This window comes from Gorilla gorilla, chromosome 11, assembly GCF_029281585.2.
Source record: "Gorilla gorilla gorilla isolate KB3781 chromosome 11, NHGRI_mGorGor1-v2.1_pri, whole genome shotgun sequence".
Lineage (NCBI taxonomy): Eukaryota > Metazoa > Chordata > Mammalia > Primates > Hominidae > Gorilla > Gorilla gorilla.
In genome coordinates this window covers 86,532,894-86,558,398 of record NC_073235.2, presented here as the reverse complement: position 1 = coordinate 86,558,398, position 25,505 = coordinate 86,532,894, and the positions used below count along the sequence as shown (strand labels likewise).

Below are 25,505 nucleotides of genomic sequence, written 5' to 3'. Positions count from 1 at the left end.
AACAAAAATCTGGCTCTTTGAAAAGATAAATAAAATTGATAGACAATTAGCAAGATTAACCAAGAAAAGAAGAGAGAAAATACAAATGAGCTCAATTAGAAATTAAACAGGAGATATTACAACCAATACCAAAGAAATACAAAAGATCATTAAAGGCTACTATGCACAGCTTCATGTGCATAAACTAGAAAATCTAGAGGAGATGGATAAATTCCTGGAAATATACAACCCTCCTAGATTAAACCAGGAAGAAATAGAAACTCTGAACTGACCAATAACAAGCAACAAGATTGAAATGGTAATTAAAAAGTTACCAAAAAAAAAAAAAAAGAAGTCCAGGACCGGATGGATTCACAGCTGAATTCTATCAGACATTCAAAGATGAATTGATAACAATCCTATAGACACTATACCAAAAGATAAAGAGGGAATCCTCCCTAAATCATTCTATGAAGCCAGTATCACCCTAATACCAGAACCAGGAAATGACAAAACAAAAAAATAAGAAAACTATAGGCCAATATCCCTGATGAACATAGATGCAAAAATTCTCAACAAATGCTAGCAAACCAAATCCAACAGCATATCAAAAAGATAATCCACCATGTTCAAGTGGGTTTCATACCTGGGGTGAAGGGATGGTTTAACATCCACATGTCAGTACAAGTGATGCACCACATAAACAGAAATCACATGATCATATCAATAGATGCAAATAAAAAAGCATTTGACAAAATCCAGTATCACTTTATAATTGAAACTCTTAGTAAAATTTGCATAGAAGGGACATAGTTTAAGGCAATAAAAGCCATCTATGACAAACCCACAGGCAACTTTAGACTGAACGGGGGAAAGATGAAAGCATTCCCCCTGATAACTGAAACAAGGAAGGCTGCCCACTCTCACCATTTCTATTCGGCATTGTACTGGAAGTCCTAGCCAGAGCAATCAGACAAGAGAAAGAAATATAGGGCATCCTTATCAGTGAAGAAGAAGTCAAACTGCGGCTGTTTACTCATGACATTATCTTGTACCTAGAAAACCCTAAAGACTCATCCAAAAAGCTCTTAGACTTGGTAAATAAATTCAGCAAAATATCAGGATAAAAAATTCATGTACACAAACTAGTAGCTCTGCTATACATTAATAGGACCAAGCTGAGAATCAAATCAAGAACTCAATCCTTTTTACAATAGCTACAAAAATTAAATAAAATACTTAGGAATATACTTAACTGAGATGAAAGACTGCTACAATGAAAACTACAAAACACTGCTGAAAGAAATCATAGAGGATATAAACAAATGGAAACACATCCCATGCTTACGGATGGATAAAATCAATATTGTGAAAATGACCATACTGCCAAAAGAAATCTATGAATTAAACGTAATTTCTATCAGAAAACCACCATCATTCTTCACAAAACTATAAAGAAAACCTAAAATTCATATGGAACCAAAAATAAGCCTGCATAGCCAAAGCAAGACTAAGCAAAAAGGACAAATCTGGCATTACATTACCTGCTACAAACTATGAAATATACTATAAGGCCATAGTCATCAAAACAACATGGTATTCATATTAAAACAGGCATATAGACCAATGGACAGAATAGAGAAACCAGAAATAAAGTCAAATCCTCACAGTCAACTGATCTTTGACAAAGCAAACAAAACCATAAAGTGGGGAAAGGAACACCCTATTCAACAAAGGATGCTGGGCTAACTGGCAAGCCACATATAGAAGAAGGAAACTGGATCCTCCCCTCTCACCTTATACAAAAATCAACTCAAGATGGATCAAAGACTTAAATCTCAGACCTAAAGCAATAAACATTCTAGAACACAACATTGGAAAAACCTCTGTAGACAATGGGTTAGGCAAAGCCTTCATGACCAAGAACCCAAAAGCAAATGCAACAAAAACAAAATTTAATAAATGGGACTCAATTAAGCTAAAAAGCTTATGCACATCAAAAGAAATAATAAGCAGAGCAAACAGACAACCCACAGAGCGGGAGAAAATCTTCACAATCCATACATCTGACGAAGGGCTAATATCTGGAATTTATAAGGAAGTCAAACCATCAGCAAGAACAAAACTTACAGTCTCATCAAAAAGTGGGCTAAAGACATGAATAGACTATTTTGTAAGGAAGATATACAAATGACCAACAAACATATGAAAAGATGCTCAACATCATTAATAATCAGGAAATGCAAAACAAAATCTTAATGCAATACCACCCCTACTCCTGCAAGAATGGCCATAATAAAAAAATAATGGATGTTGGCAAGGATGTGGTGAAAAGGGAATATTTTACACTGTGGGTGGGAATGTAAATTAGTATGAACACTATGGAAAACAGTGTGGAGATTCCTTAAAGAACTAAAAGCAGATCTACTATTTGATCCAGCAATCCCAGTCCTGGGTATCTACCCAGAGGAAAAGAAGTCATTATACGAAAAATATACTTGCACACACATGTTTCTAGCAGGACAATTTGCCATTGCAAAAATGTGGAAACAGCCCAAATGCCCATCAATTAATGAGTGGATAAAGAAATGTGATATATACATATATATACACACATATACATATGTGTATATATCACATAGTATATATATACATATACACATACACATATATGTATATGTGTATATATGTGTATGTATGTTTATATATATACTATGTGATATATATGCAATTATTTTGTTCCTTTTTATGGCTGAGTAGTATGCCATAGTATACATAAATACACACACACACACACATATATATATCACATAGTATATATGTATATGTGTATGTATGTGTATATATATACTATGTGATATATATAGTTTGTGTGTGTGTATATACTACACATATATGTATATGTGTATGTATGTGTGTATATATATTATGCAATATATATGTGTGTGTGTGTGTGTGTGTGTGTGTATTTATGTATACTATGGCATACCACTCAGCCATAAAAAGGAACAAAATAATTGCATTTGCAGCAACCTGGATAGAATTAGAGACCATTATTCTAAGTGAAGTAGCTCAGGAATGGAAAACCAAACCTCTTATTTTCTCACTCATAAATGGGAGCCAAGTTATGAGGATGCAAAGGCATAAGAATTATACAAGGGACTTTGGGAACTCTGGGGAAAGGGTTTAGGGGGTTGACGGATAAAAGACTACACACAGTGGTCTGGGTGTGGTGGCTCATGCCTGTAACTCCAGCACTTTTGGAGGCCGAGGCAGGCGGATCACTTGAGTTCAAGAGTTCAAGAATAGCCTAACAAACATGATGAAACCCCATGTGTACTAAAAATACAAAAATTTGCCAGGCATGGTGGCACGTGCCTGTAATCCCATCTCCTCAGGATGCTGAGGAGGGAGAATCACTTGAACCCGGGTGGCAGAGGTTGTAGTGAGCCAAGATCATGCCACTGCACTCCAGCCTGGGTGACAGAGCAAGACCCCATCTCAAAAACAAAAAAAAAACAAAAAAAAAGACTACACACAGGTTATAGTGTACACTGGTGTACACTGGTTGGATGATGGGTGCACCAAAACTCTGAAATCACCCCTAAAAATGTTAATGTAAACAAATACAACCTGTTCCCCCAAAACCTATTGAAATTTAAAAAAAATAAAGTAACTATTAAAATATAGTATAGAAAATACATAAACCAGTAACAGCCATTTATTACCATTATCAAGTTTTATGTACATAATTGTATGTGCTGTACCTTTATATGACAGACAGCACAGTAGGTTTGTTCAAACCAGCCTCATAACAAACAAGTGAAGAATGTGTTGCGCTATGACGTTAGGACAACTGCAACATCACTAGGCAATAGCAATTTTTCAGCTCCATTATAATCTTATGGGACCATCATTGTATATGCGGTCTGTCATTGGGTAAAATGTCATTATGTTGTGCAAAACTGTACTTCCTTTAAACCTTTAGAGATTTTTAAAATGTGAAATGCCCCAAACTACCTCAAGCTTCTTGTAATTGATCTTTTAAAATCTGATCTAAACATTCAATCATTAGAACTATAAATAACACAAAGTGGGAAATGACAATAATTTTTGTCAAACAAAATATTACCTCTTAAAAATAATGATCAATAAACCATGTATTAATATATAAAAAAGAATCCAGTACTGTTTGAAACCTATAGAGGAGTTAAGTAATACTATCTTTGAAAAAAGGCTATTGAATATGGCAATTGGGTGGCTATTTGCAGTATATTCAGCTTTGGTTGCAGGGAACAGGACAAAAATATAATAGTTTCAAGGATAAAGAGGAAGTGGCAGTTTGAGAGTGGGACACCCGAGATTTGAGGTTTGAGTACCAACTCCACCCTTACCATCTGAATGACCTTGAGATAATAACTGATCCTCTCCAGACTGTAGTTTTAAAGTTAAAATGATTCTTAAAGACTCATTTGAGAATTGAATAGACTATGCAGCAGAGTGACTAGACTATCATAATTAACAAATATTTATCATTATTATAGTTATTATAATCATCCTGGTTTCAATAAAATTTGCTCAAGTCAGTGCCAATGGATATCTGGTTAAGTGATCATTTTGCCTGCTCAGCTCATTTTTTAGCCTAACCTCTGGTTTATGTGCCTATTTCAATACTTATTCATTTATTCAGTCTCATTCACCTATTATTTATTTAGTGGCTATCATGCAGCTGAATTTTACGTTATGATAAAGAAGAGATAAGAAATAAAACATGTCTTTGTCATTATTAGGGAGGAGAAGTAATTGTACCCTACATCCTGGACCACTGCGTAACAAAAACCAGACCTGGTATCCAGGCTCTAACAGCATCACCATGAGGTATTGGTGTTCTGCTGAAGATGAACAACTTCAAAAAAGATTGTCCACAGACAAGGCCATTCTGTAACCACGGTGTATCAAGACAAAAACAAAACCACTCCATAATCATGCCTGAACAACATACAAAACATTGTCCAAATCTCAAAAAGTTTCTAACATCCTCATCTCAGGCTAATTGAGTGACTGCTAACTACTTATCAATTATAGTTTTAGTTTTGCTCTAGTGTCCCCACTCTACGGATAAGATTTACTGAGGTGTACCACCATAAAATTGGTTCTGCTTTCTGAAAGCTCTTAATTCAAAGTGAACCCCTGCTTCACTGGACTGTGCCCCAAATCACCCAACGAAAGCCTAAGTTCTCTAAGTCCTTTCTAACACCCTCTTACTGAGACACCTCATAGGTGTCCCCCATATGCATTTTTTCTCACTGCAATGATTAATAAATCCAACTTGCTCACCTACAGATGTATTTCTTATAGTCTGTGGCTGGAAAGCATTGACAACAAATAGAAGATGATATTGTGGGCATATGGAAACCATGTTTCAGCTTGGTAGAGCTTTTGGATTGGACATACTGTCCAAGCTAGCTGTCTTCTATCAAATCGTCATTTTTAAGAACATGTGACACAGGTGTTGGCATATATTTGCACTATTTCACGAAGCCTATCTCACTGATGTTTGGTAATAGCCCTTACTGGGTTATGGCTTCATAGGCTAACTTAGTATATTATTCTCAGTAAAGACCTATTACCTTTTGTTAAATTGCAAAGTAAAAAAAAAAAAAAAAAGTGAATTTTCTATTTGCATATTGTCAACGAAGGCAAATGTCCCAGTGAGTAGAGCTAATCTTTTCTGTCTGAAGTTTATGGGAGTTTGACCCAATAGAAGTGTGTTTAAACCTTAAAGCTGGAGCCAGAGGATTTCTACATCTAGTACACTGACTGGAGAGATGCAGCTCAGAATCCTAGCCTCTGAAGTCTGTAAAATGAAGATTAATATAGAGAGTAGTCATGAATGGAGAAAAAAGAAACAAAGGAAAGAAAACTTTGGAGTAGAAAAGACTAACGCAACAAATCATACTTTTTCCCCCCTTCATCTCCTGTTCACTTTAAATTTAATGCTTGTGTTTACTCTTACCTCCATTCCCTTTTCCTTTCTCACTTTTCTTTTTCAGACAATATAGAGTTCTAATATTGTGATCTAAAGCAACCTTCTAGTTTCTGCTAATAAATTTGGCATCCAAAAGAAAGCCCTATTTTAAGACACAAATGGAGTAAAGGTCATGAGGTGATATCATTATTATGCAGGCAAACTGTGTACTTGTAAAGATATTGAAAGTTATAAATCATTATTACATTTTTTATCATCTTTGTTGAAAAAGAGATTATTGTTTAAACTAAAATTATGAAACACTTTTATCTAAAGTAATAAGTTTTCTATAATGTCCAAATATTGGCTTACAAGTGCATTTTTCAGCATGTTGAAAATAAATGAAACATTAATTATTATGTCCCTGATGTCTGAAAAAATTTAGCTACCTTATCAATATGCCTTTTGAGCAAATCACCTCAGTGATTCTATGATTAACATAAATGCTGCACATAGGCAATTTTTGCCTGAACTTGTAGATTGCATTATTAATTCCACATAGATTCTTTATTCTAAAATCAACCTACCAATGTTTTCTCATCTCTAACCAAGTATTCAAAATTAATCAACTCTCTAAAGCAGCATGTTTTGTGACATGACAGTAATGTGTATGCCATAACCAATCAGGTGAAACATCATTGTACGGCAGACATTTCAAAGATGAGACTTTAAAAATTAATGAGCAAAGAGAGTAAAACATGTATACTTTCAACCTTTCTTTTTTCTTTGAAAGATCTAAAGAAGACAGACATGAAGCTCAGTTTTCTTCAAAGATACTTATTTAAATTTCAAATTGACTATTTTACATTGCTAAATTTTATATAAAATTAAGTATTGTATAGTAATGTAATAATGTCTTTAAAAGTAAAAAAAAATAGCTTTTCTGTAATCTTTTTTTATTATTTCAATTTCCTCTAACCCTTTATTTACTATCTTTTCTCATTTAATGCACACTTTACCCTATCAACTTCTGCAAACTTGTCACCCCTCAAAGACTTTGTATCATTAGAAGCACATGAAATAATTATGTTACTTCTGTCTTATGAGTTTGTATCTCTTACATCAAAAACCATTGAGATCAATAACCAAGTAATTTATTGAACATTATTAAATTACCTGACTTCATACAAAGAACTCAAAATGCACCTTACATCTCAGATTTGAGGAATATTGTCCATGTCATACTGACCTTTGTATCAGGCTCAGCCTAGTGGCTATAATTATTATATTTTTCCTTCTTTTATTTCTATTCTTCTAAGGAATTCCTTGTAATAGAGAACAATTATTTTGACATTGACTGAAAGGAGCCAGACATAGCAGAGTGTCATATATATGACTCCATTTGTGAAAAATTCAAAAACAGGAAGCTTTATTCTTTGAAATTGAAAGTCACAATAATGGTTACCTTCAGGAGAGAGAATAGCTGGGAGGGGATGTGAGGAAGGCTTCTAGGATTCTACTAGTCTTTTATATCTTAATTTGTATGGTGGTGGCATGGATGAGTGTATTTGTATAAGTTAATTGACCCTCACATGTAAAATTATATTCCCTTCACTTTATTAATATTCAAATAAACATGAACAAGTGATTAAAACTGCTCTCATTTTTAATAGGTTGTTATGATCCTTGTTCTTTCCTTTAAATAAGTCATATATTCACCAGCATTTGCTTATGTTCTCTTCAAAATGGCTGTTTATCTGATACTCTCCACTTTTTCTCCTATAAGTCCCAACAGTTTGAATAAAAATTCTTCTCTGTTCATTCCAGCCAAGATTAATTGGTATTCTTTCTGTGAACTTCTAAAATAAAAATGGCTTTAGCAATCATTTTGTTCTTTAACGATCAAATGATGTGTGTTAAGATGTGGTTTCTTCTGAGATAACATAACTATATCTCCAAATACAATGTCTCCACAACACTTGGCATAATTTTAAGACCTAGTAGACATTTAGTAAGTACATATCAAATTAATAGTTTATGCATGTCAATATGAAACTCTAAATTATGACCAAATCTTGTCATCAAATCTCTCTCAAAGTTGTTTATTCCTTGGAAAATGTAAATAAATAAATGTGCATATATATATATATACACATATTATTTACACATTATTTACAAATAAATGTATATATATATAGAGAGAGAGAGAGCACACGTACTTGTCTTACAGGAGTTTGTTACACCCACACCCACGTATTAAATAAGTAAATATGCATAAATTTTTTAAAAGACAAAAACATCAATCTCTGTCATTTTATTGCCTTTAAAATTTATATGTATAATGATCTACTTTTAGTTAGGATGTAGAAAAACAAAATTCTGTCACAACCACTGAAACAAGAAGTTAATGATACACAAAAATGTTATTCTTTGCCTTAAATCCATCGAAGAACTGTGAGCATAAAAGAATCCAACAAACTCCTGTAAGACAAGTATTCCTTAAGTGAACAAGAAACAGAAGATACTTTCATATCTGTGCCAGTTGCTGAGACTAGGGGACAAAATGTCCAAGGAGCAAGCCTGCCAAAGAAAGATAGCTTTTGCTTGGAATGCGAGAGTGGAAATGGGAGTTTATGGGGGCGTGCGGGAAAGGGTGATACTACATACAAGGAATAAGAATGAAAGCTGACTTCTCAGAAACAATAGAGGCCAGAAGACAATAAAACATTTTTAGATGCTAAAAGAAGAAAACTGTCAACCTAGAATTCTATGCACAGTGAGTCCTTTAAGATTAGAGAAATGATATTTACTGGCAAACAAAAACTAACATGCGCTACAAAAACTGCAAGGAAAACTTCTTTACGTCCAACAAGAAATAGTATAAGACGGAAATTTGGATCCACAGGCGAAAATGAACATTACAAATGGAAAATATGGAGTACATATAAAACTTTCCTTCTTTTCTTTAAAAGTATATGTCTATTAGTTATTTAAAGCAAAATATAACAAGGGATTGGGGTGTTTGTAACAGATGTCATAGTAAAATATATGACAGTGATAACACAAAGGGCAGAAGAAATATAAGTGAAATTATACTGTTTTAAGGTGTTAACCTTATATGGGAAGTAGTATAATATAAAATCAAGGTATAATGTGAATAAATTGCATATGTCATGTATGAAACAACTACAGATCAAACAGGTACTGCTAATTAAAAGCAAATAATTATAGCTGAAAAAATATCAAAATTACACAATTTTCCCTATGGAAGACACAAAAGGATGGACATAAGGAACAAAGAACAGAGGAAACAAAGAAAAAACTAATAGCATGTTAGTGCAGATAGAGTCCACCATATTAATAACTAGATTATAATTATTAATATATTTGTTGTTAATAAACCAAAACTCCAATTAAAAGTCAAAGAGCCGAAGATTGTCAGGCTGAATAAAACAGAAATCACTAACTACATGCTGTCTAGTTTCAAGAGAGATATTTAACATATAAAAGATACACAAATTAAAAGTAAAATATAGGAAAAAATAGATCATGAAAAACAAATAACAAAGATGTTGATATGCTATATTTTAAGAGTGATACAAAAATACAAAAACATTATTTCAAAATCATAAATGAATTAACTCCTTTAAAATATTCTAAAATTCACAGAATTGAAGGAAAAATAAAAAACCCACAATCCTAGTTGGGTATTTTAACACTCTTCTTTCAGTAATTCATTAAAAATGTCCATAAGTCAATAAAGATACAGAAGATTAAATAACACTATAAACCAATTCATGGTAACTGATAGCTATAAATATAACACCTATGAAAGAAAATTAAGTCTCCTTTAAGTATCTGCAGGAGATTGTTTCCAGGAACCCCTGCAAATACCAAATCTATGGATACTCTAGTCCTTTATATAAAATGATGTGGTATTTGTGTATAACCTATGTACATCCTCCCATTTATGTTAAATCATCTCTAGATTACTTATAATACCAAATACAGTGTAAATGCTATATAAACAGTTGTTATACTGTATTTTTATTTGCTTACTTACACTGTTGTATTTAAAACATTTTTTCAATCCACAGTGGTTGAATTCACAAATGTATAACCTGCAGATATGGAGGGCTAACTGCATACATCTCTTGAAATGTGCATAGTACATTCAGTAACACACACACACACACACACACACACACAATAACTGCCAGTCTACAGAGCATACTTTGCCAACCCTAAGAGAGACTTTACGATGGGACCATAAAACAAGGTTTTGACAAATTCCAAAGGAAAGAAGTCATACAAAGTACATTCTCTTTACAACAGATTGGAAATCAATAACATTAAAATACATAGAAAAATCCCAATTATCTGGTAAAAAACAAAACAAAACAAAACATTTCCAAGTAACCCACAGGTCAAAGAAGAAAGAGCAAAACCTGACAGGGATGTTACCAGAAAAGACCAACGTCCCTCATGAACTAAGATCCAAAAATTCTCAAGAAAACATTAGCAAATTGAATCAAGCAAGCTATAAAAGGTATTATATAATGATGAGGTGACATTAATAAAAATAATGCAAGGTTAGTTCAACACTCAAAAATGAATCTAATTAATTCATGACATTAACAGAACAAAGTAGTCATCTCAATATGTGCAGAAAAAATATTTTTTAAAAATTTAATGTACATTCATAATTAAAAGCAAGAAAAAAAAACCTCAGAAAACTAGTAATTACAGTCCTTTATAAGATACAGGATTTGCAAATATTTTCTCCCAGTCTTTGATTTGTCTTTTCATTCTCCTTATAATACTTTTTGAAAAATAGAAATGTTAAATTTTGATAGTGTCCAATTTATCCATTTTATCTTTGGTATTGTGTCTAAGAAATCTTTGCCTAACCCAAGGTCACAAAGATTTTCTCCTGCGTCTTTGATTTATACTAGGTTTTACATAGATGCCCTTTATCAATTGCTTTGAGGAAATTGTCTTCTACTCTTAATTTGTGGATACGTGTTTATATCAATACATACAGTGTTAGTCAAGTAATCTATTTGTTCTTTAGCCAGCTTTAACAGTTTATTTCAAGGAATTTGTCCATTTTATCTTAGTTGTTGAATGTATTCCCACACAATGTCTAATATTTATTTATTAACCTTTTAATATCTGTAGAATTTTTACTGCTGTCATTTTGCACAGAATCAATATTGGTAATTTATAATTTTATTATATTTTTCTCTAACCAGCATTTCTAGACACCCATCAATTTAAATTTTTTTTTAAAACTTTATTTTAGGTTGAGGGGTACATGTGCAGGTTTGTTATATAGATAGATTTTATGTCATGAGGATTTGGTGTATGGATTATTTCATCATCCAGATAATCAGCATAGGACCCAATGGTAGTTTTTCCATCCTCACCCTCCTCCCACCCTCCATCTTCAAGTAGGCCGCAGTATCTCTTGTTTCCTTTTTTGTCTCCATATGTACTCAGTGTTTAGCTCCCACTTATAAGCAAGAATATGTGGTATTTAGTTTTCTGTTTCTGTGTTAGTACACTCAGATTGATGGCCTCCAGCTCCACCTACCTTGTGGCAAAGGACAAGATCTTATTCTTTTTTATGGCTGCATAATGTTCCGTGGTGTGTATGTACCACATTTTTTTAATTCGATGAGGGGCCTTTAGGATGATTCCACGTCTTTGCTATTGTCAATAGTACTGCAATGAACATATGACTACATGTGTCTTTATAGTAAAATAATGTATATTCCTTTGAGTAGACACCCAGTAACGGAATTGCTGGGTGGAATGGTAGTTGTATTTTAAGTTCTTTGAGAAATCTCCAGATTGCCTTCCACAGTTGCTGAACTAATTTAAATTCCTCCCAGCAGTTTATAAGCATTTCCTTTTCTTTCCGCAACCCCACCAGAATCTGCTATTTTTTTTTTTTTTTGCCTTTTTAATAATAGCCATTCTGACTGCTGTGGGATGGTATCTCATTGTAGTTTTGATTTGCATTTCCCTATTTATTAGGAAAATACATATTGAGCATTTTTTCATATGCTTGTTATTTGTTTAGCTGCATAGCTGCGTGTATGCATGTATGTCTTCTTTTGAGAAGTGCCTGTTCATGTCTTTTTTTTTGAGACAGAGTCTTACTCTGTCACTCAGGCTGGAGAGCAGTGGCACAATTTCAACTTACTGCATCCGCCACCTCCTGAGTTCAAGCGATTCTCCTGCCTCAGCCTCCTGAGGAGCAGGGATTACAGATGTGCACCACCATGCCTGGCTAATTTTTGTATATTTAGTAAAGAGGTGCTTTCACCATGTTGGCCAGGCTGGTCTTGAACTCCTGACCTCAAGTGATCCGACTGTCTCGGCCTCCAAAGTGCTGGGATTACAGGCATGAGCCACAACATCTGGTTTCTTTGCCCATTTTTTAATGAGGTTGTTTTTTGCTTTTTTATTTATTTGAGCTCCTTATAGATGCTGGATATAAGACCTTTGTCAGAATCATAGTTTGCAAAGCTGGAGACATCAATGATTTTTTTGTAAAGCTTTAGATTTAATTAATTTTCCCAATTATTTTTCTCCTTTTTTAATTGACTTCTACTCAGAAATTTATTTACATGTTCATTTATTATTTATTTATTCTCATTTTGTTGGATTTAATTTGCTCTTCTTTTTAGTTTATTAAGGTAGAAGCTGAGGTAGTTGATTTTAACCCTTTCATATTTCCAAATATAAATATTTATTGGTACAAATCTATCCCTAAATAATGTTTTAATGCTATCAAACAAATATTGATATATTGTGTTTTTACTTTCTTTCACTTCAAAATAATGGTTTTTTTTTTTTTCATTTTACCTTTGGCTTCTTGGTTACATGGAAGAGTGTTGTTTAATTTCCTAATATTTGAAGGTTTTCCAAAGATTTACTTACCATTATTGATTTCTATTTTAATCCATTGTGATCAGAAAAATACTTTGCATGACTTGAATCTTTATAAGTTAACATTTGTTTTATGGACCCAAGCATTGTCTCATTTGATAAGTGTTTCATAGGTACATTTTTAAATGTATATTTTGCTGTTATTGGGTGGCAAGTACTATTAAGTTAATTTGGTTATTTGGTTAATTTGCCAATTGTGTAAATTTGGCTGCTAATGTTCAAATTATTTTTATAATTAACTAATTTTCTACCTACTTGTTCTGTCAACCATTGAAAGAGTAGTATTGAAATTTGAACATAAATTCATGGATTTTTCTATGTTTTCCTGCAATTCTATCCATTTGTGTGTCATGTATTTTGAATCTCTCTTATTAGGTGAGTAAATGTTTAGGATTCTTATGTCCACTTGATGACTTGACTCCTGCATCCTTATGAAATGAAATTATTCCTGTTAATATGCTTTTCTCTGTAATCTACTTTCTCTGATACTAATAAAAATATATTTTAAGTGTTTTAATATGCTATGTTATTTTCTATCCTTTTACTATTAACCCATTTGTATATTTTAATTTGAAATTTATTTCTATTAGGCAGCCTATATTGTATATTCAATCTGGCAATCTCTACTTTTTTTATTTTTATATTTAGACCATTTCCATTTAATTTAATTATTGATACGGCTAGGTCTATATCTAACAATTTGCTATATATTTATTTATCTCACCTGTTTTTGTCCCATTTTTCCTTTTCTTCCTGGTTTCTTTTACATAAATTTTGATGTTTTTGTTTTTATTTATCTCCATAATTAACTTAGTTTTATGAGGTGTTTCTGTGTATGTAATTTTATTCATTGCTTTAGAGCCAATATTTTATATCTCTAATGTATCACAGTCTACCTTCAAGTGATATTATGCAACTTCATGTACAAGAACATTAAAACAGTACAGTTCATACTTTCCATTCCTAATTTGTGTCCTGTTTTTGTTCATTGTATTTTTACACATTATAAATCCCAAATTTATTGTTATTATTTTTGTTTAAATTGCCAATCATCCTTTAAAAATATTTCTTTAAATATTCTTAAAATGTGGGTATGCTGTGATATTTTTAGCTTCTGTTTGTCCAAATGAGTATTTTGCCTTCTTCTTGAAAAGACGTCTGTGTTTTCTATAAAATTCTAGGTTGACACCATGTTTTAGTACTTCAAATATGTTAAATACCATAGACTTCCCACTTGCAGTTTTTTTGTTTGTTTGTCTGTTTGTTTTTACCAACTGTTATACTTGCCTTTGCTCCTTGGTTTACAACATGTCTTTTCTTCTGGCTAATTTTATAACTCCCTTTTTATCACTGGTATTAAGCAGTTTAATTAGAATATGCCTTGGTGTAATTTTTTCATGCTTCATCAAATTTGGCAAAATTTCACCATAATTTTATAATATTTCTTTCTGCTTCTTCCTCGTTTTTTTTCTTTAAGATACTTCATTTGCACATATATTAGGCTGCCTAAAGTTCTCCCCTTGTTCACTGATATGTCATTCATTGTGTGTCACCTTTTAAAAATATTTTTTAAACTTTATCATTGTAGATAATTTCTGTTTCTATGACTTCAAATTCAGTAATATTTTTCCTTAATGTCTAATCTGTCTTAAATATCATCCAGTGTGTTTTTCATCACACACTTGAAGATCTTATCTCTGGAAGTTTGATTTGGTCCTTCTTTATATCTTATTTATCTCAACATATTTTTTAACGGAATCTATTCATAAAAATGATTTTATTTATTACTTTAAAATAGGTATCAGTTCTACATGTGCTGCCATTATGGAGCACATTTTTCCTGTTTCTTTATGTGCTTAGTCAATTTTGATCAGATGTGAGATATTGTCAATTTTACCATACAGAGTACTGGAAATTTTGGTTTCCAAAAAAAAAAAAAAATTCTTGAGTGTTCTTCTTGCACAGAATTAATTTAATTAGAAACTGTTTGTTTACTGTATGCATTTCCTCTACCTTTTGTAGGTGGGAGTGAAATAGCACTTAGTCTAGAGCTAATTATTCTCCACTATTGAGGTTAGCCTTTTGTGTACTCTACCCAAATCCTCACCAGACTTGTTTTCCAGTCTGGCTGGTGGGAAGAAGCACCATTCTCTGTCCTATGTGAATGCTGAGTACTGTAATCTCTAATCCTTTTGAGTAGTACTTTCCCCAGGGGCAGGTAGTTTTCTCATACAAATGCACTCCCTAATCAGGACTGAGCTTAGTACTCAAGGAGGACTACCTATCTGCAGATTTCCAGAATTTTCTCTCAATATAGATCTCTCTTCTCTGATATTCTGTCCTGTGAACTCTAGTCATTGCATTCTTCACAAAATCTTAGCTCTACAACCTCAATTCAGGGACCTCACTGGTTTCCACCTGTGTTCACCTCCCTTTATCATGGCCTAGAAAATTTTTCAAGGCCACAACCTGGTGCACCCTTATCTGTTTCTCATCTCTTCAGCATCACTATTCTTCATTCTCTTATAGCCAGAGTTTGCCTAATTATCATTTCATATACTTTGTTCATTCTTTGGTCGTCTCATTTAGGAGAATGAAACTGTGGCCTGCTATTACCTGTACTCTGGAAGTGTAAATCCTAATCACTTATTATGGAAATGTTGATAAACTGATTTTTAAATTTATATAAAAATGCAAAGGAACTAAAATAGCCAAAACTTTCAGTAAAGAACATATGTGAAAGGTTTATACTACTTTTTTTAAGATTTACTTTAAAACAGCATGAGTCAAGACTATTATTTCCATAAAGACAAATAAATAGTAGAACAGATTATCCAAATATAGACTCACACGTATATGGCCAATTAATTTTTGACAAAGAACCAAGGTAAGTTAACCAGGAAAAAAGATGTGTTTTCATAAAAGTGCTAGAGCTACTAGATATCCATGTAAAAAATGTTAAAAAAATGAACTTTAACATTTACTTCTCACCAAACATAAAAACGCAAAAACTATCTGAAAGAGATAGATCAAAACATAGAAGATAAAGATAATAAAATTTCTAGGAAAAAAACAGAAAAGTAATATTTGAAAAGTAATGGTAAGTAAAAAGACTCTGAGTCTTTAAGACTCAAAAAGAATTAACCATTAAATGAAAAAAATTGACATCTTTATCTTCTTCAAAATGAAAAATACCTATTTTTCAAAAGCCATTGTTAAGAAAATAAAAAGGCAAAATAGTTTAGAGTAAAATATTCACAATGCATATATCTGGAAAAGTAGTTGCATCAAAAATATGCAAATGTCTCTTTAATTAGTTATCACAAAAATTCAAATTAAAATCATAATAAAATCATAATGATATACCACTTTATATCCACTAGTTTTTTTAAATTGACCAAGCCAAGGTTTGGAGAAGATGTGTAGTAATCGGATGTTGTGAACTGAATGTATTTTTTTCCCAAAATTCATTTGTTGATATCTAATCCTCAATGTGAAGATATTTGGAAATGGGGCCTTTAGGAGGTATTAGATCATGATGGTAGAGCCCTCATGTATGGAATTAGTGTCCTTATTACAAAAAGCCAGACAGCTAGCTTATCTTCTTTTCTCCATGTGAGGGGTTATAATGATAAGTCAGAAGTCTGCAAGCTAGAGGAGGGCTCTCCCCTGACTTGGAGCACACTGGCACCCTAATCTAAACCTTCCAGCCTCCAGAATGAGGATAAATACACTTCTGTTGTTTATAAGCCATGCAGTCAATGGTACTTTGTTATAGCAGCCCAAATTGACAAAAACATTAGAACACACACATTTTCCTGTTGGAGATATGAAAGTATATAATCAAATTAGAAAATTATTTGACAATTTCTTATAACTCAGACATGTAATTTCCTCTCTCTCCTTTTTATTTAGCCAAGAGAGGTGAAAACATATGTACACACAAAACTAGTACAAGAATGTTAATAGCAGTTTTATCTGTAACTGGAAAAACCCATGTTATAAAATGAATGTTAACAAATTCTGGTATATATATACATTGGAATATTACTCCATAATACAAATAACTATTGATATAAGAAAAAAGCTAAATTAATCTCAAAAACATTATATTGGTTGAAAGAAGCAAAAAAAAACAATGCACACATATATCAAATTTCTAAGCTTTTGTAATAGAAATCAGTTGTTTCTTAGGGTGGGGAATTGTAAGTGGGCATGAATAAACTTTCTGGGGTGATGTCAATATCTTATAATAGCCTGATTTAGGTGACAGTTTTATGAATGCCTATATTTGTCAAACTTTCTCAATCTATACACTTAAAATTTGAGCACATTCTTATATCCAAATTATATATAAATATAAAAGTATTTAGGTAAAAAGTTTTGACTGTAAATTTGGATCTGCTCTAGTGACCACTATTGTTGATATTTATTATTTGGTTTTTACTTAATTTTATTATTTAAAACAAATTGTTACCAAGTAATTAGTGAGCTCACTGCCCAATGTGCATAGAGGCCAATGCCATGGCACGATCTTTTGAGAAAAGAAAGGCTTTATGGTGAGTTAATTGACAAGGAGACAGGAGAAAACACTCAGATCTGTCTCCATGAGCTGACATTTGAATTGGGCTTTGTAAGCATAGGGTAATGAAGTGTGATGTGACTGGATCTTGCAATGAGGTGATGCCAGGAGGCATGATCTGACTGGGTCCTTTCATGGGGCTATGCCAGGGTCCTGGATCCTGCCATGCAGTATCTACTTCTTAATTCAGTCCAAGCATTTAGGTTCTCCATGCAGTTGCACACTTAATTCATCTGGGTATGCTCATTACCTTAGGATCCATGGCAATGAAAACCAACTCTCAACTTTGTTACATAAAAGTTAAACCAAATTGGTCTGAAGTGGTCAGCATATTAATCAACAAATATAGCATTTTAAAAAGCTGGAAATAGTTTTTTTAAACTCTTATCCATCATATATTATAAGTAGATATCAAGAGTGGGGCGTTTTCAAATCATCTATGAGAGATAAGACAAAATTAAAGTTCAAACCAAATAAAAATGATATATTTTAAAAAATCATCCAAAGACATTATTTCAAAGGACTTTAATTTATAAATATATTTTACTATTTGACAACTATTGACATTTTTCTTAGATCTACCCTCTTTAAACTACTGTTTCCAAAGTACATTTTTATATTTTCCATATTTTGAGGTTATGGTCAAATGAGTTTAAGAATGTGTATGTCTCTCACATTCTTTAGGAAAATATAGTCCTCTGGGGAGACAACTAAAATTGGTTCTAGCTTTACATAGATATAATTCCCTTTCAAAGTAAACATTTGAAACATTATGTATTGTTTGGCATTAATGTGAAAACAAAAATGAAATACAGTTTACTTTTAATTTGAGACTAATAATGAACATTATATGATTACCTCAGCCTTTGGAGATTCCACTGAAAACATTTATCACCAAAGTTCCTAGAACCCTCGAGTACAACATGTATTTTGGCTTAGGGACCAATTTTTACATTGCCTTTGCTGAATAGTTACTGATTCTTCCTCTCCGGTCCACGAGAAAAACTCAGTCATGTTTATTCTACAAGTTCGATGTGCCTATAACTCTGATACCATAAATCATCAGATGGTACTGCTGTTGGAATAGAATGGGTAATTATATTACGTTTTTGAGGAGTTAAAATCTGCCTCTAGCAAATACAAGATTTTTAATATAGCAAACAAACAAAGCAACTCTTCTATTTCCTCTGCTTTAAAACAAGGCTGTAATTCTAAAAGTTTTCAATATATAAAGCACTGTTGTTTATTGAAACCAAAAGCTTTAATTCAACTCAGTGTAACAAGTATTAATTTATTAACTACTACTATATGTGAACTAGTCATCTGGTTGCTTACATAATAATACCCATTCTTTGCTTATTCAAAATTATTTTGTACTAATTAAGTGTACTCATCAAAATCATTGCAAATTTTAGGACATAACATTTATGTCTGAAAATATGTAAAAAGTTTGTGTCAGATTCCTTTTAGTAGAGAACTTAGCACATATAGAAGGGAGTAAATTAATATTAGTTTTCTTCATTTTTCACCCACTGCTTTTTCCTGCTCTGTTGTGTCCCAACTTCCTACCGTTTAACTTTTTGTACTCTGAGGTTCTCATGCTTGTAATCAAGAATGTAAATCTACTGATGTATGTATTAATTATTGGTAAAACTAAAGTGCTGCTTTCTAAGGGTGACTACATTTTAAGTTAAAGGAGTGATTCTTCTCTTGTGGAGTTTAAAATGTCTGCATATATTTTACTTATCCTTGTTGTGCTAGTGTCCAACTCAGTATCTACCATTTAATAAATTTTTAATTAAAAAATGAGTTAATGAATGAGGACATTGTTCATAGAGTGTAGGGTTATCCAAATGCTGCCAGATCATTTGACTAAGGTATCCCTTATATCAATTAATAAAGGTCATATAAGTCATGATAAATAATTTATAGATTTCAGAGATTCAATGTTCTAATGAGACAGTGTTTGTTTATTTCTATGTAAAATTACACTCTTTGGCATCTGATGAAAATACCAATAATGTCTTCCATTTGCATTTAGTGAAACCTAGCTATTTCATTTCAATTTTAGCTTTTTTTCATTAAAATCACTGTTTTAATTTTGTGAGTACACAATAGGTATATATATTTGTGGGGTACATGAGGTATTTTGATACCAGCATGGCATGTGAAATAAGCACATCATGGAGAATGGGTTATCCATCCTTTCAAGCCTTTATTCTTTGAGTTACAAACAATCCAATTGTACATTTTAAAATGAACAATTATTATTGACTATAGTTACCCTGTTGTGCTATCAAATAATAGGTCTTACTCATTCTTTCTATTATTTTTGTTCCAATTAACCATCCCCACCTCTCCCCCAGGTCCTCACTACCCTTCCCAGCCTCTGGTAAGTATTCTTTTACTCTCTATGTTCATGAGCTCAATTGTTTTGATTTTTAGATTCTACAAATAAGTAAGAATATGTGATGTTTATCTTTCTGTGCCTGGCTTATTTCACTTAACATAATGGTCTCAACTGTCACATTGCAAAAATTTGAATTAATCTTATGATTATATTCTTAATTTGCCTGTAGTGTTTTCAAAGTATAGCACAGATAATATTGCGGATGATTCATAAACACACAAGGTTCAATAGTAAAGTAAGTTTGAGATGATCATCAAACAGTAAATCTTTCTTAAAGGTTCACAAATAATAACATTAAAATATTTAAGAAATTTTTCAATGAATAATATACTCAAACATATAATGCATAATTTGTCATACTTTTTGATCTAAAAATAAAAATTTCTTGATTAATAACAAGCATTATCCTTACTTCAATATTGTAGAACCCATATGCTCATCTACATTCTTAGCAGTAAGGCGTACTCTAGACAAGCAGGAACTGTAAGTGCTGAACAATCCTAGAGGGTCTGAACTGAGCATGGGAGTGGGGCAGAAATTCCTACGGGTTTTATGGGTTTTAATCAGCAGAGCTAACTCTGTTTAGAATTATCACCTAGGGACAAAATGAGAATGAAAAAGGAGTTTATTCAAGGCATCAAATGGAAACAATGAGGCAGAGAAACAGAATTTATTCATGTATAAAATAAACATTATTTATTCTCTTCATAATATTTATTGTAGCCTATTTTACATTGAATCTTCTACTAGACACCCAGGGACAAAATAATGAGTGACTCAGACATTAACCATGATCTCATGGAGGTTAAGGTCTCTCTTGATTTAAGAGTTCAAAAAAACAAGTTTATAAGAAAAAGACAACCTGTATTCAGAGAAAGTATATTTGAGGAATGGAAAGAAATATACCAGGGTTGAAGTAAAATATAAAAAAAAGGGTAGTCAAAAGTGACGCTGGAATTGTATAATCTCATATGAAACCTAATCTGGTAGAAAATATGTTATTATACAAAATACATGGCAAAAGGATTAATATATTTTATATTTTCTAGTATTTTCATGTCTGTCACATAAATGTTAAATGGTTCAATTATCACATGAAGCATTATGATGATTCTGTTGCATGCTGGAAATGAAGTGAAATGGATCATGACAATCAAATGTCACTTTTATCACCTAAAGAAAATAATTATATGTACTTGTTTTAAAGAGTTTTAGATTATTTATTGCTTATGATAAACCATATTCAGACATTTTCATCACTTAATAACTTTCAAAATCAGACTTTATTTAGTACAAAAAAGGAAGTAAGAGGGAGGAAAAGAGGGAGAGAGAAAGAGAGAAAGGAAGAGAAGAGAGGGGAGGGAGGGGAACAGTGGAGTGGAAGAGGGAAGAAAGGAGGACAGTTTGTCATGATTCTATATTTATTCAAATCTCAGGAAGATCCTTACACATTTAGCCTAAAAAACCAGGAACAGATTCAGAACCACTTTAAAGATACGGAAGATAATTTCAGGTTCATTAAATCTGGGGTAAAGCTTTTCAGGTATAAGTTCAGTTTTTTATTTCTAAATAACTGATCAACTGGTAGTTTTGGATTCTCCTTTTTTTCCTCATGATGATTTATTGCACAATTTTAACAAGCTGTAATTTAGCTCAACTATTAACAGGCATGTAGTATGTCAGCTTATGCAAAGTCGATAATCATTTTAAAAATTTTATCATCACTATAAACAATAAATATGAGCTCATTTATCATAGAATTAGAAACCATGTTTATTCTTTTAAAACCTTCAGACCTCCTGGCACAGAGTTGAATTCACAGACTCTTTTTAAATACTTGCCGAATTAAGCATTTCTAGGTAGATTACAAAACTGGCCCCAAATTTTCATCCCTCCTTTCATCCTCCCATTGCTAGGTAACTTTGTAGTACTCTGCCATATTGATTCTGGGCTTATCTATATGAACTTCTTTAGGCAGTGGGATGCTAAATGTGCAAGCAGAGGCTTGAAAATGCTTACACATTTGCACTCTACCTTTTATGCTCTTCAGTGTTTGCCACACTTTTGTGCACATGCATAAACAGCCAAAGCAGGTACTGGCTTATTTCAAAAGAAACTAAATTAGGGAGTAAAGCTCACCATCCAGTCACTCTAGCCAAAGGCAACTTAGATTAGCCAATAGCCAGCCAACCTCTAAAATTTTGATTAAATTTAAGGTTCATCAACTGAAGCACCTTACCAATCCCCAGCTGAGTCCAGATGTGTAAGCAATCAATGCTTATTGTTCTATTATGATAAGGTTTTGTAGTGGCTTGTCACTCAGCATTATTATGGCAATGGATCACTCATACAGGTGCAAAGACATTCAGGTGCATTTTTCCCTTTGATATAGATAGAAAAAAGTGAAAGCCTTTCTGATAGAAAAGATAAAAATGCTCCCATGTTTTGAATGTTTTATTTACATTTAAAGGATAGATTTAACTTGACGTCTATATATTAATCTACATTTAGGGTATTTCCTGGTGTTTCAACAACGTAGTACTAAAACATGGTAAGGACTGATTAAAGAACAAGGGAATAGCAATATAGCAAAGGAAAGGACTTGGAGATAGCCAGGACATATATAGTTTCCCCCAAATAGACTTATGTGAAAAAGATTGTATTCATTTCTTCTGTTGCTCCAGAGAGAAGAATAGGACCAAATATGTGAAGGTGTGTATCATAAGGAGATAGAAGTAACTAAAAAAAAAGTACTCAATATTTTCAGAACTCTAACAATAAAATACAGTCAGAAATTCAGTATACTCGGTTGGCTGAAAGTCAGGAGTAGCTTCAGTAAACTAGGCTTGATTTTGTTTCTTTTAAGATAAGCAATGAGGTAGAAATTTCAGAGTACAAAGAGGCTAAAGGAAAGTCATCAGCTATGCTCCAAATGCTATTATGCAATGTTCAAATATTGCCACAACAGTATCAGCTATAGATTCAGAAGGAGATTCAGAAGATTTTGCCTCAAATCAGATATCCGTTTCAAAGAGAAGAGAGCTGTTTTGTTCTTTAAACTTTTCTCCCTGCAGCAAAAAATGATTGGCCATGATGATGTCTGATTCCAGCTCCATTATCTATGATGGGTCCAAAGCTAATTAAGAGTAACAATAAAGATCTACCTAGTACAATTTTTGAATAAATATATTTTTCAGTAATGTGCAACTCTTGCAAAGTTCTATTTGTTGCAATAATATGAAATACGTATTTTTGAGAAAAGGACACACAGATGATGTTATTTACTGGATAAAAGGAATTAACAGTCATACTTTTTTTTTTCAGTTTTCACTAAGATTTAAAAAATTATAATTTTGAAGAGACCACAGGACTATAAAAGATAATTTGATCAGAGAGTTCCTAGAACCATGACTAATCTTCTTAGAAATATTGGAAAAATAAATTCTCATTCAAGTAAGAGATGAGACTTATATCAAGATTCTAAAATTTACAGTTAGACAGGAAGAATAAGTTCTAGTGTTCCATTATACAGTAGGGTGACCATAGCTATTAATTATGTATAGGATATTTTAAGATAGCAAGAGAATTTTGAATATTATCACCACAAAGAAATGAAACGTTTAAGGTGATAGATATGCTAATTACCTTGATTAATCATTACACAATGTATCCATGAATTGAACCATCACATTGCACAATATGTACAATTATTATGTGAATTATAAATGAAATAAAGTTTGAAATAAACATAAAATAGTTTAGAATCAAGTTCATAAGCATCATGTTTTACTTAGGAATACTAAATAAAAGAGTGTGTACTTATTTGATCTATTTACTGTAAAAAATTGCAAATTTGAATATCTCCTACATAACAAAGTGAGAGTACTTATGATAGAGTCATATTCTGCTTTCTATATAAGCAGGCCTTAGTCATGGAGATCTAGTTGTAATAAAAGTTATCTTAAAGAGGTACTTATTTACATGGGTGATTGAGGAGAGAGCTGATTAAGATTGGGATTTGGTGGTAGGGAGAGAGGGAGGACAATTCCCCACCTAAACTATTGTTGGCAGTCCTAATTCTTAGGAAGCAGCATTCCATTCCAAAGAATGCTTCTAGTAGTGGCAAAGCTAAAATTCTGCAAGTTTCCACTTGGTTGTATTCTAATATGTCAATGATTAACAAGGATATTCAAGTCACTTCTTATGCCATACTTACTTTGCTTTCAAATTTTATAAATATTTGGTAGCATATTAAATATCACAAAAAGGACTGGTGACAGCCTCACCTATCAGTTTTAAGTTCTATCCTGAAATAAGACCACTGTATGAAATGTTAGGAACAGAGAGGTTTTGTTGATATCCTCAAATACCCCGCATGAAGGAAACACAGTAAACTGTCTCTGGGACTATTAAAAGGGTATAGGCAGTATTGATGGCAAGCCAGTGGCTCAAATGGATCTGAAAACCAGGTTAGGGAAAAGCAGTTGAGCATCACTAAAAGTGCAATAGGACAATGGATATATTGACAAGAGCCACTGTGGGTTGGTGCCAATAATTAAAGTCTGTGTGGGCTGACTATTTTTCAGGGATGCCACCATAAAATGAGTGTGGACTATTTTTTCATGAAATATCGCAATGCCATAAAAGCCACAGGAATACAGGTTCTACAACAGAAATAAAAAAAGTTGAGGAGGAAAAATCTGAATTTGACAAAACTTAACTTTAAAATATACTATATTCTCAGTGAATGACTTTGGAAGTAAAATTTCTGGGGATTTAAAAGTTCCCTTCTGTCAAGCAAAATGGGAGCTCAATATAAAGATCAAGCTTGGCTTTCAGAAAAATTTAAAGAGAAATATTTTCTGCATTACTAAGTTTTTGAGCTGTAAAATTATTAAAATACTTTTAAATGTTGTATTTTTATTTAACAAAGTTCTGGGAAGTTATATAACCATTAAAAATATGTATTTAGTGTGATACACACTTAGCATATTGACCAGTGATATGAAAAATAATAAACATTTATTGCTTTCTAGTTCTTGATTTCTATAATGTTATTCACAGAGTCAATACTATTAAATATAATTGGAGTAGAATATTACAGTCAACCCAACTCCTTTCTTTTAATTTATCATCCCATTAGTTTTAATGTCTCTCATCTTCTCTACTTGTAGTATGAAGAGAAGGAAATAAAAAAGTGTAAAGGAAAGAAATTTAAATAAAATGGAAGCTCCAATCACAGGTGAATAAAAGAGGTTAGAGAAATTAAAGGGCTTTAATCATAAGATAAAAAGGGTTTTATGTTTCACTACAAGTATAAGAAGACCTGAATCAAAACATTTTAAAGCAATAATGTAATTATTATTTAATATAACATTAAACACTAAGGGAGAACAGTTCAAGGGATGTGGCAATTGCATCATCAAGGATGCTAGTTATTTCTGTCTGTTACCCTCAACATTTTGGTTTAGTTTATCTCAGAACTGGAAAATGGCCATTGCAGTCCAGAGCATTACCTACAGAAATGATCATGTCCTGTGGAAGTAAAACCATTAAACCATTTTCTCTCTCCCTTTCCTTTCACCCATGGCAATTCTTCAGTAGAC

The 25,505-nt window shown here is 32.4% G+C and overlaps 1 long non-coding RNA gene across 2 annotated transcripts in view; it reads left to right on the top strand.

The window, feature by feature from the left end:
- The window catches only part of LOC129532136 (uncharacterized), a 110,841-nt gene extending 90,959 nt beyond the window's left edge, over window positions 1–19,882 (top strand). The window contains exon 6 of one of the 2 annotated variants that reach the window (XR_010129641.1): window positions 19,856–19,882. This is a non-coding gene — a long non-coding RNA (uncharacterized lncRNA). The remainder of the gene's footprint in view (window positions 1–19,855) is intronic. The other variant, XR_010129642.1, reaches the window with a different exon arrangement.
- Window positions 19,883–25,505: the final 5,623 nt, after the last annotated feature.